Genomic DNA, 15,526 nt, shown 5'->3' on the forward strand with positions numbered 1-15,526 from the left:
TCCTCATGAGAAACTTCACCTCTATTTGCCAAACTTGCTGTCTCAATCAGAGTCTAGGTAGAAATACCTCTTCAAGTATTTACAACACAGGGAATTGAATATGGAGAATTGGGGGAGGTAAGAAGGCAAGGGATAGACCATGCCACGCTTAGGCTATAGAGACTAGGGAAGGAAGTGGAGTTATGTCACTAGATTCCAGTGGCCAGGGTCACCTAGAACTCAGGGTCCACAGTGGGCTGTGCAGTGGCAACTGGAGCATGGAGAAAATGTTGCTGCAGAATGGATGGATGTGCAGGGAGAAATCCTCTGGCTTCTCTCTTCGTCCTGCCTCTGATTTCCCACCAATACCTCCAGTTGAACAAAAGCAGCTAGAAGGGAGCTCACCCAGGAACATGGGAGATGCAGCCCCCAGAGTTAGCTTCCTTGATATACAAAGCAGAGCTAGGGGAGGGTGGGAAATGAATGTGAGGACAACAGGCCCAGGACTGGCCTACTTACTTCTCTTGCTAGAAGGAAGGAGTGAAGGAATTCAGGTTGTACATAGGGACCCTGGGCTGCCTTTAGATTTTTTGGAAACAGGGAGCTTGAATTAAGAACTGAAGTGATCTAAGAGTCCCCAAAGTCTTCTCAGCGAGGACCCAGAGTATGAACCTTTTGTATGTCTTTGTTCAGAAAGAACCTGGAAGGCATTACAGATGCTTGAGTCAGCTTCCAATTAAGAGTTCTCAAAGTAGCAAGATCACCTGCATCAGAATCCGCCGGGAGCTGTTCATCATGCCAATTCCAGGGCCCCAGTTCTAGAATCAGAGTCTCTGAGGGAGGAAGAAGAGGAGATCAGGAATCAGCCTTTCAACAAAATTCCTCAGAAGTAATTCTATACTCTGCAATTGGAAAACCACTGCTGAAAGGTCCTGCTCATGTTAGCACTGTTTTTGGGGACCTGTTTCCTCCAACTTTCCCATTTTGTTGATGAGCTATGTCATTGCTATTCTCTGTTTTGTAACAGTTTTCTTCAGGTGTGGGAAGATTTCCTGTGGTATGTTAAACTGATAAGCTAGATTCTTTAAAAAAGAGGAAAATCAGCTGTTGTTTTTCTTTTCCCCCTTGAATGAATTGTACTATGTGTGTATGTGTGGAGGTGGGCACAGTGGAGGTGGGCACACAGAGGAAGGGAGAATAGCCTCACATCTCGAGAGAGTCAATTTCATGATCAAAGAGAAATTGTGAGGTGGATCCACTATTAGATGTTCCTGAGCCTGAGTTCCATTTCTTCCAGAGCCAATTTCCTCTCTCAGCTCTCCTGAATGATAATAAATGATAATAAAAACCACCTCATTTTCCTGAAAACCTAATATTTGGCAAGCGCTTTGATATGTAATTTCAATTCCTTACAATGGCTCTGCAATGTAGGGATTACTATTCCCATTCTATAGATGAGGAATCAAAGACAAGGAGAGGTAAAATAATTTGCCTGAAGTCATAGAACTAGCAATGCAGTGGAAGCAGGATATGCAATATACTTTCACGTGAAGCCTCAAAATAAATCCCCTTTTCTTGCCACTCTTCCGGGGAATTATGAATCAGATTCATATTTAAATACTCAGGTGGCTTCCACTTCTGGCATAATGGTGTGAAGACCTCTGCTGACCTGTTCTCAGTGAAACTGGTGAGAACTGTTTCTTTTACTTTTAACCTCTGGAAATGGTCCTTTTAAAGGCACATAGCAAATGAAGAAACCCTTATTGAAGAAAATCTACTGATATTCAGTAAGAACAGCAAGAGTCTATGATATTTGAATCAAGATCTTTTCCCTCCTTTCCTCCTCTCAGCCCAGCAAAACAGAAACTCCACTCCAGAGTGATACAGACAAGAAAACAAGGTTTCTTTTTCTCCTAGCTCCCAGTCAGAGAGTGATCTTCCCAGGAGGGGCAGGACGTCAGTGTTTCCCATTCTGTCCTAGCTCCTCGTCTCTGAGGCTAAGTGGTGGCAAGTGAGGCTAAGAGGTGGAGGCTCTCTTCCTCTGCCTAGCCCTCACTCATGGGACAGAGGCTCTACCTCAAGCACAGTCCCACTGAAAACACCAGGGCCTTAATCACTCTCGATCCAGCTCATGAGTGGGGGTTCCATGCTGCGGAGAGAAATAAGACAAGGTGACTTGGGGATGCTGCCCCTCCCTCCACCAAATCTTTAGCTCCCAAAGTGGGATTATTACTCAGATAAAAATGTGCAATTGATCCTGCCCTCGGTGCTAGAACCTGGCTTAGAGATTTTGCCTGGGGTGAGAAGACCATAAAACAGAGAGCTCCAAATATCTCCACAAAGGAACTGACTTGATTAGCCACAAAGTGTGAAGAAGTTCAAGCCTAAGAGTCCTCTCAAAAACAGTGGAGGTTGTGTTCAAAGACAATTTGGAGACTGACAGATTCATTGTTGACATGGGCTAGACTATAGGCCAATTTATTTGCCAGAGAGAAACAGGGAAAAGAAATAAATAAGAAGAACCTTCTTGGAGTCAGAAAAAATATCAAACATTGACCTAAGCAACTATTTCTTGAAAATGGAATTTGATTGGATCAGCCTGTGAAGCAATTTATACCCTAGGGCATGTTGAAAACACTAGAGCCAGTAGTGTAGCTTAACATTAGGAGTAGTCAAGACAAGAGAAATTCAAAGAGTCTGCCAACACTATTGTCATCCCAGGGTGACTGTAGGCATACCCCAGGCTGCAATCCCTGAGGAGCAATATCAGAAGTTTTACTTACAGAGCAAAATAGACTTCACTAAAATAATCCAGCCAGTCACTAAATAAATACACAAACAAATAACAATTACAACCTCCAAGGGAGGGTGGAGAGTACACAGAGTTGCTACAGTACCTGATCTAAAATGCGTTTCCAACAAAAAAATTGTAAGACATGCAAAGAAACAAAGTATGATTCCTCTCTCTCTCTCTCTCTCTGTGTGTGTGTGTGTGTGTGTGTGTGTGTGTGTGTGTGTGTGTGTGTAAGAGGGCAGGGATGGTGATGGCAACAAACACTGCCTTTGAGAGTAAGCAGATGTTACATTTAACAAGAACTTTAAATCAGGCATTATATGTGTTCAGAGAATTAAAGGAAACTATGATTAAAGTAGTAAAGGTTGGTATGAGGACAATGTAACATCAAATAGAGACTATCAATAAAGATATAGAAATTATTAAAAAGAACAAAATAGAAATTCTGGTTTTGAAAAGTACAACTGAAGTAAAAATTTAACTAGAGAGAGTTGCCAGTAGATTTAAACCAACAGAAGAAAGAATTAGTGAACTTGAAGATAGATTAATAGAAATTAAGCCATCCAAAAACAAAGGAAAAAGAATAGAAAAATAAACAGAGAGAAATGTGCAACACTACTAAGTACACCAATATATGGTATGCATAATGAGAGTACCAAAAGTAGATGAGGCAAAACATCAGGAAAAAAAATATTTGAAGAGATAATGGCCAGAACTTTCCAAATGTAAAGAAACTTAATTGCACATTCAACAAGCTCAGCTAACTCCATATAGGATAAATGCAAAGAGATCCAAAACCGACACATTATGGTAAGAATGATGAAAACCAAAGACAAGGAGAAAATCTTGAAAGCAGGAAGATAAAAATGATTCGTCACTTACAAAAGATCACCAATAAGATTAACAGCTGACTTTCCACCAGAAGCAATAGGGGGTCAGAGGCAGTGGGATAGCAAATTCAAAGTGCTCAAAGAAAAATAATCTGTCAATCAAGAATTTTTTATCCAGAAATGCTATCTTTTAAATATGAAGACAAAATAAGGATATTCTCAGATAGACAAAAATTGAGAGAATTTGTTGCTAGCAAACCGACTTTATAAGGTATACTAAAGAAAATTCCTCAGCTGAAAGCACGTAACTCCAGATAATACTTTGAATTCAAACAAAAAAACAAAGAGCTCCAGCAAATGTAATCATGTAATTATCAAAGGCAATATAAATGCATCTTTCTTTTCCTTTCTTCTCTTAACTGATTTAAAAAGCAACTGCATAAGATATGCATATGATGTGCTGTTGAGTCCATAACCTACAAAAATGTAAAGTATTTGCCAATAACAGCACTAAAGGTGCTTGGGTTGGAGCCAAACTACATTGGACTAATGAAAGGATCACAGATGATAACTCAAATCCACAGGGACAAATGAAGGGAACCAGAAATGATAAAAAAGAAGGCTAATGTAACAAAAGTTATAAATATATACTTGCTCTCCTTTCTCACCTTTTAAAAAAGCCATAATGTCATAAAAAGTAATAACTATAACAATACATTGTTGGGATTATGACATTTATGGCTATAATGTGTACAAAACTAAATAACCCAGAAAGGGGAAAAAGTAGAGGTCCATATAAATAACTTTTCTATATCTCACTGGAATTAAGTTAATATGAATCTGAAGCTGATTATGGTAAGTTTAAATGTATATAGTAAGCCCTAGAGAACCCACTAAGCAAACAGCTAAAAAAATAGTGAAAAAAGAAATTTAATTAAAGAAATGAAAATGTTCCGTGTGTGTGTGTGTGTGTGTGTGTGTGTGTGTGTGTGTGTGATTTATTGAAAGGAATTGGCTTATGCAGTTATGGGGGCTGTCTAGGTTGGTCCAAAAATCTGTAAGTCAGGACATCAGACAGGGCAGGCAGGAAACTACTCTTGGGCAGAAGCTGGCACTGGAGTCCACAAGTGGAATTTCTTCTTCCTCAGGGAAACCCAAAACTCTGCTTTTATTACTTTTCAACTGATTGGATCAGGCCCACCAAGATTATGGAAGCTAATTTCCTTTACTTTAAGTCAACTGATGTAGATGGTAATCACATCTGCAGAATACCTTTCCAGCAATACCTAGATTAGTTCTTAATTTACCAACTGGGGACCATCGCCTAGCCAAGGTTGACACATAAAACCAACCACCACACCTCCCAAGTAAATTACTTGTGCTTAGATTTTTGCTTTAGAGTCAACTTTTGGAGGAACCCTAACTAAGATAGCCCTCTTACATCACTCTTCTCCTTAACTCAGCACAGCATGTGGTGCTGCCCCCAGTAGGGGCAAAACTCATTTTGAACAAAAGCAATTCCCATGACAGCCCATGCTCTCCAAACCCTGTGGCTTTGGTTTTCTCATCCAGAATGTTGTACGTTTGGAGATTGTGTCAGCTCTCTCTTGGATGGTGTTTGCTCAAGCAAGGCCAATTTTGACACATTATTTTGGCTGCCACAGCCCCCTGCATCCATAAGCCAGTGTTTTCTGTCATCACCTTTGCTAAGCGTCCCAGGATCCAAATAAATACAGCATCCCCTGAGTAGTATTACAGCTGTCTTAAGAAGGTATTCACAGGAAGGTTCCTGATTGAACATTTTTTTCCCACTCCCCTGAGCCCGGCATCAAATGTTTTTACTACAAAGCCTGACTCAGGACAGAAAAAAAGCAGATAAACATTGCCATATGTTTTTAAACCTTGTAGAATATTTTCTTTGAGTGAACTGATACTACTCTCAAAGCTTCATATGAGGATCGCTTATCATTTATAGTTATTAAAAACAGAAGAAAGAAATTGCACTGGGGAGGCCCCATTCTTTCCATTCAAGACGTTTATAATTTATCCTGGAAAAATGCAACAGGGGCCTAGAGACTCTGAGGAGTGCATGCAGGGAAGGGGTCAGGAGTCAGCAAAATCTCGGTTATCTCCATTTACACTAACAAGAGCTACTAATTATTCTCAGCTACTCTATGCTAGGCATGTGCTAAATGCTTTGCATACTGAATCTCATTTGATTTTCAAAACCACCCAATGAGGTAGGTGCTTTTTATCCCCAGCTTCAAGATGAGGAAGTGGAGGTCCAGACAGGCTGAACCAGGGGTCCCCAACTTCCATACCATGGACCGGAATAGAACCAGACCACAAAGCAGGAGGTGAGCGGTGGGTGAGTGAGCAAAGCTTCCTCTGTATTTTCAGCTGCTCCCCATTGCTCGTATTACTGCCTGAGCTCCGCCTCCTGTCAGATCAGCAGCAGTATTAGATGCTAATAGGAGCGCAAACCCTTTTGTGAACCGTGCATGCGAGGGGATCTAGGTTGCCTTCTCCTTATGAGAATCTAATGCCTAATGATCTGTCACTGTCTCCCATCACCCCCAGATGGGACCAACTAGTTGCAGGAAAACAAGCTCAGGACTTCCACTGATTCTACATTATAGCAAGTTGTAGAATTATTTCATCATACAATTTAATAATAATAGAAATAAAGTGCACAATAAATGTAATGCACTGGAGTCATCTCCAAACCATTCACCAACCCTCTGCGGTCCATGGAAAAATTGTCTTCCACAAAACTGGTCCTTGGTGCCAAAAAGCTTGGGGACTGCTAGGCTAGACAACTTGCCCACAGTCTCACAGGTAAAGGGACAAAGCTGCTGTCTGACCCTGTTCCTGTCAGATTCCAGGGTCTGCTCTCTTAATTGCTGTGCCACGATGCTGCTTCTCACTATTTCCTAATGCCACCGTCTCACTGGTGTGGATTCCTTGTACCTCCTTACTATCCATGGAGGTGATCTCATTTGGATGTGTGTGTCACAATGCTGGTATTTTAAGTCATCTTCGCCTGCACCAAGACTTAAGTAAAAGAGAATAAGACTTGGAGAGAATGGTAAAAATGGGAATCTATATTCATGGGACAGGGGCGTGGAATTTATTTTCCTATTACTTGCAACATGTTGTCAAAGGGAAGTAACCTTTGTGACATGGAAATGATGTCACTTAAGACATGGACTTGTCCTCCTACATTTAGTTAAATGATTAATTTTCTTTGTATTAACTTAAAATGAGCCCATTTAAAGGAGTACTTTTTTCCTTGAAAGCATTGCTCATTATGCTATCATTTTAAGTAATTAAATCAGAATAAATGGCTCTGTGAAGCTATTTTAATGTAACATCTAATTATATCTGACCTAGACTGTGAACTATAATCATTAAGTACATGAACTGTGTAATGTTCTGCACATTCTTTAATAATTTATATTGCAGAATTCAGCTGTACAGAACTGTAAGCAGGAACAGCATCTTCCAAGACACCTGTTATCTGCCCAGGATTGCAGAGGTGCCCTGCGTGTTGGTCACCGTCTGCAGTTCAGCTGCTTTCCTCTCTGGGAATGTTCAACTCCCATTGGAAGAAAAACTGTTTGTTTTTATTTTTGATGCACATTAATTATTTTGACAAGGGACTGAGAATGCTTCAGTAAAATGGGTAGAGTTTACACACAATTGAAATGTTTTCTGAGTCTGACAGACACTGGCTTCGCCAGGGAGGGGGGCCTCACTCAGTGGGCTAATGATGTAGCTCAGAAGGTGTCTGGACCACCGGAGTCACGCTCAGGCTGTTATTGGAAGGGCCTCTCTGTGTTTCCATTTGCATTTTTATGTCTCTAACTTGGCCATGAGAATGTGTTCTTGGCTGGTGCTCAAAAGAAGACCTCTCCAAAACCAGGAGAGATGTTTCAACCAAATTTGGGAAGACACATCAGTGTGACAGTTTTTGTTTTTGAATTTGTGAGCAAGGAATTTTGAAAAAACTACATTGCTGTTGCTGAAATTAATCTCAAGTTTGGATCTTTTTTCCCCCTTCTTTTGCATATATCATTCTTATTGGAACATTGTGATCATTTTTTTCTCTTTGCAAATATATAAAAGTGTCATGCTTGGGGAAATAAAGATGTTTGTTTCCCTTGCCTCTTCTTAGGGGAGAGTAGAAAACAAAATATTTTGGTCTCTAAAATGGAAGTACAAATCTACCATCCCTTCTATGCAAGTCTGAAAAGTTCTGAAAACTGAAAGTTTATAAAATTACTTGTTGGTGTTAAAACCTGTTCTGACTTCCAGTCATTGCCTGCTAACCCTCACCTGTGCTGATGCAATGCTGCTTGTCAGTCCACATGGTTCATTCTGCGGCCATTCATAAGTCTCACAGCAAAAATATCAATGCATTTGCTTACTGACTGCTGCCCTCATCCCACTGGGGGAATCACATAGTATATGTATATGCCCCTTTCTAAAATCTGGAAAGTTCTGATTTCCTAAATGCTTCTGGGCCCCAGGGTTTTAGAGAAGAAGCTATAGACTTTGTATATATGTGTGTGTATATACACACACACACACACACACACACACACACACATATATATACACACAAATATATGTGAAAGATAAGTTACTATTATAGGGTTTCACTTTCCTGAGCAGAGACACAGAATTCAGTGATCATTTGGAATGTCTAGCAGACAGGAGACCAATTCATCCAAGTCATTTGTTGCATGTACTTTATTTTGTGTCATATCCTGGGCGTTATGAACATGACCTCATTCAGGGCTCACAGCTCATGGCTGAGGAGCACTTACTATGCATCAAGGGTAAACTATGTGTTTTTGCTCATTTGATCCTCAAAACTACTCTATGAGTTAGGGCTTGTTCTCCTCATTCCCTGCCCCATTTTACAGATGAGAAAACTGAGGCTGAGAAAGGTTGCTTTACTTGCTTTGAGGTCACATCACTCCTAAGTGAGCAAGCTGAGATGGAAGCCTATTCTTTCTGGTATCAAGCTGAACACCCACTACCCCTTCAACTCACTTTAAAGGTTACAAGTGTTAAAATTCAAGACATAAGAAAAGAATTATGACACAGTCGATGTAACACACATCAAAAGAAATCTTTCCAACCACAGATCCATACATTTTATTTTATTTCTTTTTTTTGAGACAGGGTCTGGCTCTGTCACCTAGGCTGGAGTGCAGTGGCACAATCTCGGTCACTGCAACTTCCACCTCCTGGGCTCAAGCGATTCTCCTGCCTCAGCCTCTCGAGTAGCTGGGATTACAGGTGTGAGCCACCATGCTCAGCTAATTTTTGTATTTTTAGTAAAGATGTGGTTTCACCATGTTGGCCAGGCTGGTTTCAAACTCCTGACCTCAAGTGATCTCCTCTCCTCTACCTCCCAAAGTGCTGGGATTACAGGCGTGAGCCACCACACCTGGCCCTAGTCCCATACATTTTAAATTAGCCCAGTTATGGAGCCAGCAACCTCAACAGCGGCCCCGTTCCATTCTAGGCTGGAGCCTGAATACCAGCCCCTGAGCATCTGGCTGCATTGTTAGGACAAGATTCATCTGAGGTGAAATGAACCGGTTACCTGCCATTCCTGGTCTTTTCCCATGTCTCAAAATCCAGAGTCAATTTCAGGGAGGTGGCTTCTGGTTCATATGTTAAATCAAGAGATACTTTTTTGAGTTACTGCTATATACCCAGCTCTTCTTTAGGGAGTGGAGACAGAACAGTGAGCAAGTTAGGCAAAGTCTTTGCACTTAAGAAGCATGTTCTGGTGGCAAGAATCAGAGTCGCTAAGCAAATAAAGTAAAATATAATATATTCATGACTGGGCATGAACGAGGCCTTCCTTTTTGGGGTGATCAAAGGGCCCTGGAATTAGATAGCAGTGATAGTTGTCTAACTTTGTGAATATACTATTAAATGGCACACTTTAAATGGGTGAATTATATGGTTTGCAAATTAGATCTCAATAAAAATATCATCATAGAATATATCAAGTGGTAATAAGAGATAAGGAGAAAAAATAAAGCAAGGTGAAGAACCAGACCGTAACAGAGAGGTGCTCTGTTACACAGAGTAGTCAGGGAAACATGGATGATGTTGCAGACTCATTCTCATTTCCCCTCTGCCCACGCTTGACTCCTCATGGGGGTCATTCTGGCCCTGCTGGCAGCTCCCCCATCCCCGGCTCCAGCATCCCTCTAAGTTGATGTACAAGGGCTTTCTTCCTTGTCATGAACTTGCCCTGCATGAGCAGGTACAATAGCGACAACCAATCAATGATGGAGTGTTATGGGTGGAACCGTGTCCACCCCAATTTCGTATGTTGAAGCCCTAACCCCCAGTACATCAGAATGTCTCTGTATTTGGAGACAGGAGCTTTTGAGAGGTGATTGAGTTAAAATGAAGCTAGGAGGGTGGGGCCCTAATTAGTACAACTGGTGTCTTTATAAGAGAAGGAAGAGACACCAGGATGCCTGTGCACAGAGCAAAGGGCACAGGAGGACACAGCAAGAAGACAGTAAGAAGACAGCCATCTGTGAGCCAGGGAGAGAGACCTCAGGAGAAACCAACCCCACTTACACCTTAGTCTTTGACTTCCAGCCTCCAGAACTGTGAGAATATACATTTCTGTTGTTTAAACTACCCAGTCTGTGGCATTTTTTTTAAATGACAGCCCTAGCAAACAAATACAGGGAGCGACTCAGTGAATGAATGGCCAAGCTTCTCAGCTTCTCCCATTCTCTGTGGGATTGATTTTGAAGTATATTCTAAATGGTCTCTCAGAGGGTTCCCAGTGGGATTAGGTCCAGTGGCCCCCATTTTTCCATAAACGTTACGAGTTTTTATCCCTCCCCCATCTCACTTCCTGCACCTCCTGATTTTGTGGCCTGAACCACCTCCCAGATAAGCTAATGGACCCAGGCCCTTGTCTGTAGGTCTGCTTTTGGCAGAACCCAAACCAAATCCAGAGGCTCCTCCAATCAGGTGACATTTGAGCAATGACTCTGACAGAGTTGAGGGACTGAGCCAGGCAGATGCTTGGGAGGAGGCTGTTACAGGGATAGGGAGTAGCAAATGAAAAGCGCCATGGGCTGAGAATGAGCTTCAGGAACAGCAAGGAGACCGATGGGACCTCGCTTGAGCCCAGGAGGTGGAGGTTGCAGTGAGCCAAGATCTTGTCACTGCACTACTGTCTGGGTGACAGAGCCAGACCCTGTCTCAAAATAAATAATTTTTTAAAAAAGTATGGGTCTGCGGTTGGAAGTGAGTGAGGAGTGAGTGAGGAGGAATGGAAGGAAAATGAGAGCAGAGAGTGGGAGGGCTGGGGAAGTGTGGTCATAAGCCTGGAAGGGAAGGAATTTAGCTTTATCCTCAGTGAGATGGCAGCCACTGGAGGTATTGAGCAGAGGAGGGACAGGCTTGGACTTGGAGTGTAAGAGGATTGCTCTGATGGCCGTATTGAGGGAAGACTGAAGGGTTGTGAGAGAGAAGCAGTAATCATTGCCATTGACCAATCATCCAGGAGAAAGCTGATGGAGGCATGAAGTAGAGTGGAACGGATGGTGGTGAGGAGACAGCAGAATTTGTTGCTGGGGTGGGAAGCAGAAAGCAGCCAAGATTGAACTGGGAGGTTTTGGCCCAGGTAATGGGAAGACTGAATATGTTAGGAGACAATTCTCCAGGGACTCTCATGTTTCCACACATCTGGTGAGCATAAGCATGGAAGGCCTTAGTTTCAGACAATCTTTTAAATGATGTTTGTATAGGGAACAGCTTTGGAAGATAAAGAATGTCTCTCTCTGCTATGGTTTGAATGTGTCCCCAACATTTTATGTGTTAAGACTTCATCCCCAATGTAACAGTATTGGGAAGTGGAGACTTTAAGAGGTAATTAGGTCATGAGGACAGCTTTTTCATGAATTGACTAAAGCTGATACTGTGGGAGCGTGTTGGTTATCACAGGAGTGGGTTCCTGATAAAAAGGATGAGTTTGGCCAGATTGTCTCTGTCTCATCTGCCTGCCTCCAGCTTCTGTGCTTCCACCTGGAATGACCCTCACCAGATGCTGGTGCCGTGCTCTTGGACTTCCCAGCATCCAAAACTTCTGTTTTTTATAAATTACCCAGTCTATGGCATTCTGTTACAGCAGCAGAAAATGGACAGAGACACCCTCAAATTAAAGGACAGTCTTGCTGACTACAAATCAGAAAATATTTGGGTTCTCTAAGCAGGGTCCCTGTCCTGTAATGCTACCCACTGAATCTGCAGGTGACACTTGGCCTCCCTCACATTACCCTATGGGAACTGGGGATTTGGTATAATAAAAGGATGAAGCCCTGGAAACCACTATGTCTTTGAATAATAAGGTCCTTTGTCTCTGGCCCAGGAATTTTGTGTTTTACTAGCATCTATAAAACTGTGGGAGGCTAACTGATTAGTTTGCAAGTAAGGTAAAAATCTCAAACCCTTCACAATGCTTGACAGAATGGAGGTGACATTTGCTTAAAGGGGAAAGATTTTAAGAGGAACAAGCTGGAGTGGTGATAGAATCGGCTGCTCATTTTTGTACATGTTAATTCTGAAATGCCTATTATATACCAAGCTCTAAATAATGACACAACATCTCCACTTGGATATCTAAGTTTAGAGTTTAGAAGAAAGGCCAGGGTTAGAAATAGAAATTTGGAGATTATCAGAATATAGTTGGGATTTAAAGCAATGAGGTCATCTATCTCCAAGAACATGAGTGAGGATAAAAATGAAATGTATGAGGACTGGCACTGCAGTCAGGAGGCCAAAGGGGGTCCCATAAAGGAACCTGAGGAGGAGTGGCCAGGGAGGTAGTTGAGAGAGAGAGAGAGAGAGAGAGAGAAACACCTACATGTACTCCAGAGGCCATGTGAAGAAAGTGCTTCAAGAAAGAGTGAATGTGTATGAGACTACCATGGTAGACAGCTGTCATTACACAGATGTCCAAACCCATAAAATACACAGCAACAAAAATGAAGCCTAATGTGAACTATAGACTTTGAGGGATAATCATGTGTCAATATAGTTTCATTGGCTGTAGTCAATGTCCTGCTCTGGTGTGTGATGTTGGTCATGGGGGAAGCTGTGCATATTGGGGGAGGATAAGGGCTGTATAGCAAGGAGTTTTCTGCATTGCTTTCCACTCGATTTACTGCAAGGCTAAAACTGCCCTAAAAAGTAGTCTATAAATTTAATAAGGTGAGCAGTCTACTGGGATGAGAGCTGCTGATAGCTTGAGTAAGGTGAGAACTGAGTACTGATACTGGATTTAGCCGTATGACAATCACTGCCCCTTGTTAAGAGCAGTTTTGGTGGGTGGAGGCAACAAAGCCTTTCTGGAGAGAAATGGGAGGAGAAAAGGGGAGAAGGTAGATGTAGATGATGCCTTACAAGAGCTCTGATCTCTTAGAAGCGATCAGTGAGATGGGGTGATCACTGGAAAGGGTGGAGAGGGTCAAAGAAGTTTATTTTAAAGATAAAGATATTGATGCTACACTTGTGTTCTGATGCTGGTGACACAGTTACAAGGAAAACTTGAAGACATATGAGAGAGAACAACTACAAGAGTCCTTGGGGCCATCACCAAGGCTGAGCTTAGGTTAGCAACACAGTCTTGGGGACAGATTCAGGTAGGTTGGTTAAAGCTGGGTGGTATGGTTGCCAGATTTAGCAAATAAAAATACAAGATGCTCAGCAAAATTTGAATTTCAGGCAAATAACAAATAATTTCTTGTAGAACATTACATGGGATGTACTTATGCTAAACAATAATTCACTATTTATCTGAAGTTTGAATCTAACTGGCCAGTCTGGATTTTATCTGGCAACCCTGGACAATGGGAGCTTCTGAATATATTTTTTGGTTGCTTCAGTTTTCAAAGTAAAAATAAAGGCAAGGTTTATGACAGGGTTGTGGGGGTGGGAGGTTTGTGGGGATGAAGAAAAAGTGGATGGAAAATGGTTCCACAGTCTTGGAGGCCCACTGAGGCTTGTGGTTTTGAGGCTGTACAGGTTTTTTTTTTTTTTTTTTTTTTTTTTTTCCCCAGGTTGCTTCAGTGGCTCCAGCAAATAGGGAGTGGAGAACTGGATTTCATAAGGTCTGGACATTCACCAGCAAGGATAAATGGCAAAAGATGGGGAGAGGGTGTGGAGAGTGCAGGGGAGGGATTATAGTTGAGCTGGGTAAAGAGGGCAATGGGGACATGGAGGAGACATGGAGGAGGGCACAGGGAAAAGGTGCTACAGGGATGGTAGGTCCCAGAGGAGCTGAAGATTATGGCTGTTGCACATTAGAGGAGTGAGTTGGGGAAACAGGAAGTGATTGTGAGAGGAAACGTTTGAAAGTTACATGATGGACAGGTGCACTGAGTGGTATTGACGAGGTCCAGGGCCTAGTGCCCTGGGAGTGGGTGGTTGAGGGGAGTGGAGGTTGTGATCTGTGATCATTAGAGATGAGATAGTCTGGGAAAGGAGAGGCCAGAATATTGAAAGAATTGTTTACATGGATACTGAAGTCATCAAGAACTATAACAGGACATCTGGTGGAGAGGGATTGGTGGAAAGAAACATGAGCCAAGAATGAAGTCCTCACTGACCAAGAGGCTGTAGATTACCATGCTGGGAGCAGAGCAGCTGGTGGCTAGAATTTAGCTAATTGCAGCTACTGGTTAAGGACAGCATAGAACAGAGGTCTGCAAACTTTTTCTGAAAAAGACCAAAAAGTAAATATTGTAGGTTTTGCTGGTGATATATGTGATAGGCAGAATAATGCCTCCTCCAAAGAGGTCCACGTCCTAATCCCCAAAACTTGTGAATATGTCATATTACATGACAAAAGGGAATGAAGTTAGCAGAGGAAACTAAGGTTGCTAATCAACTGGCCTTAAAATAGGAAGTTTTATTTTCCATGATTGGGGTGGCTCCAAGTTAGTCATGAGGGTCCTTAAACATGAAAGAGTGAAGCAGGAAATTTCAGGTAGGACGATGTGATGTGGGGAAGGCATGACTAGCCGTCGCTAGCTTGAAAGATAGAAGGAGGCCACAAGCCTTGGAACATGGGCAGCCAAGACAGATTCTCCTCAAAAGCCTCCAAAAAGGCTTGCAGCTCTCTGACACCTTCCTTTAAACCCAGCGAGACCCATTTTAGCTCCGACCCCCAGAAATAAGATAACCATGCATTGTTTTTAGCCACTAAGTTTGTGGCAATGTGTTACGGCAGCCATTGGAAACGAAGGCATACAGTTTCTGTTGCAGCCCAACTCTGCTGTAGTAGCAAGAAGGCAGCAATAGGCCATATGTAAGTGAGTGGGCATGGCCATGTTCCAATAAAACTTTATTTACAAAAACAGGCAGCAGGCCGAATTTGGCATGTTGCTCATAATTTGCCAACCCTAGTGATATGGTTTGGACGTGTGTCCCCACCCAAATCTATCTCATGTCGAATTGTAATCCCCAGTGTTGGAGGAGGGGCCTAGTTGGGGGTGGTTGGGTCATGGGAGTGACTTGCCCCTTGCTGTTCTTATGATAGTAAGAAATCTGATTGTTTAAATTTGGAGGTGTATGTAGCACCTCCCTCCCTCTCTTCCTCCAGCTACAGCCATGTAAGATGTGCCTGCTTCCCCTTCCCCTTCCACCATGACTGAAAGATTCCTGAGGCCTCCCCAGTGTACAGCCTGTGGAACCGTGAGCCAATTAAACCTCTTTTCTTTATAAATTACCCAGTCTCAGGTAGTTCTTTATAGCAGTGCAAGAATAGACTCACACACCCTGGAGTATAGGATCTCTACAACAAAACACTATATAATATTTACAAAAAGTGGTGAGAATGTGTTTATTAATCCATATATATTTA

This window comes from Piliocolobus tephrosceles, chromosome 2 (assembly GCF_002776525.5).
Source record: "Piliocolobus tephrosceles isolate RC106 chromosome 2, ASM277652v3, whole genome shotgun sequence".
Taxonomy (NCBI): domain Eukaryota; kingdom Metazoa; phylum Chordata; class Mammalia; order Primates; family Cercopithecidae; genus Piliocolobus; species Piliocolobus tephrosceles.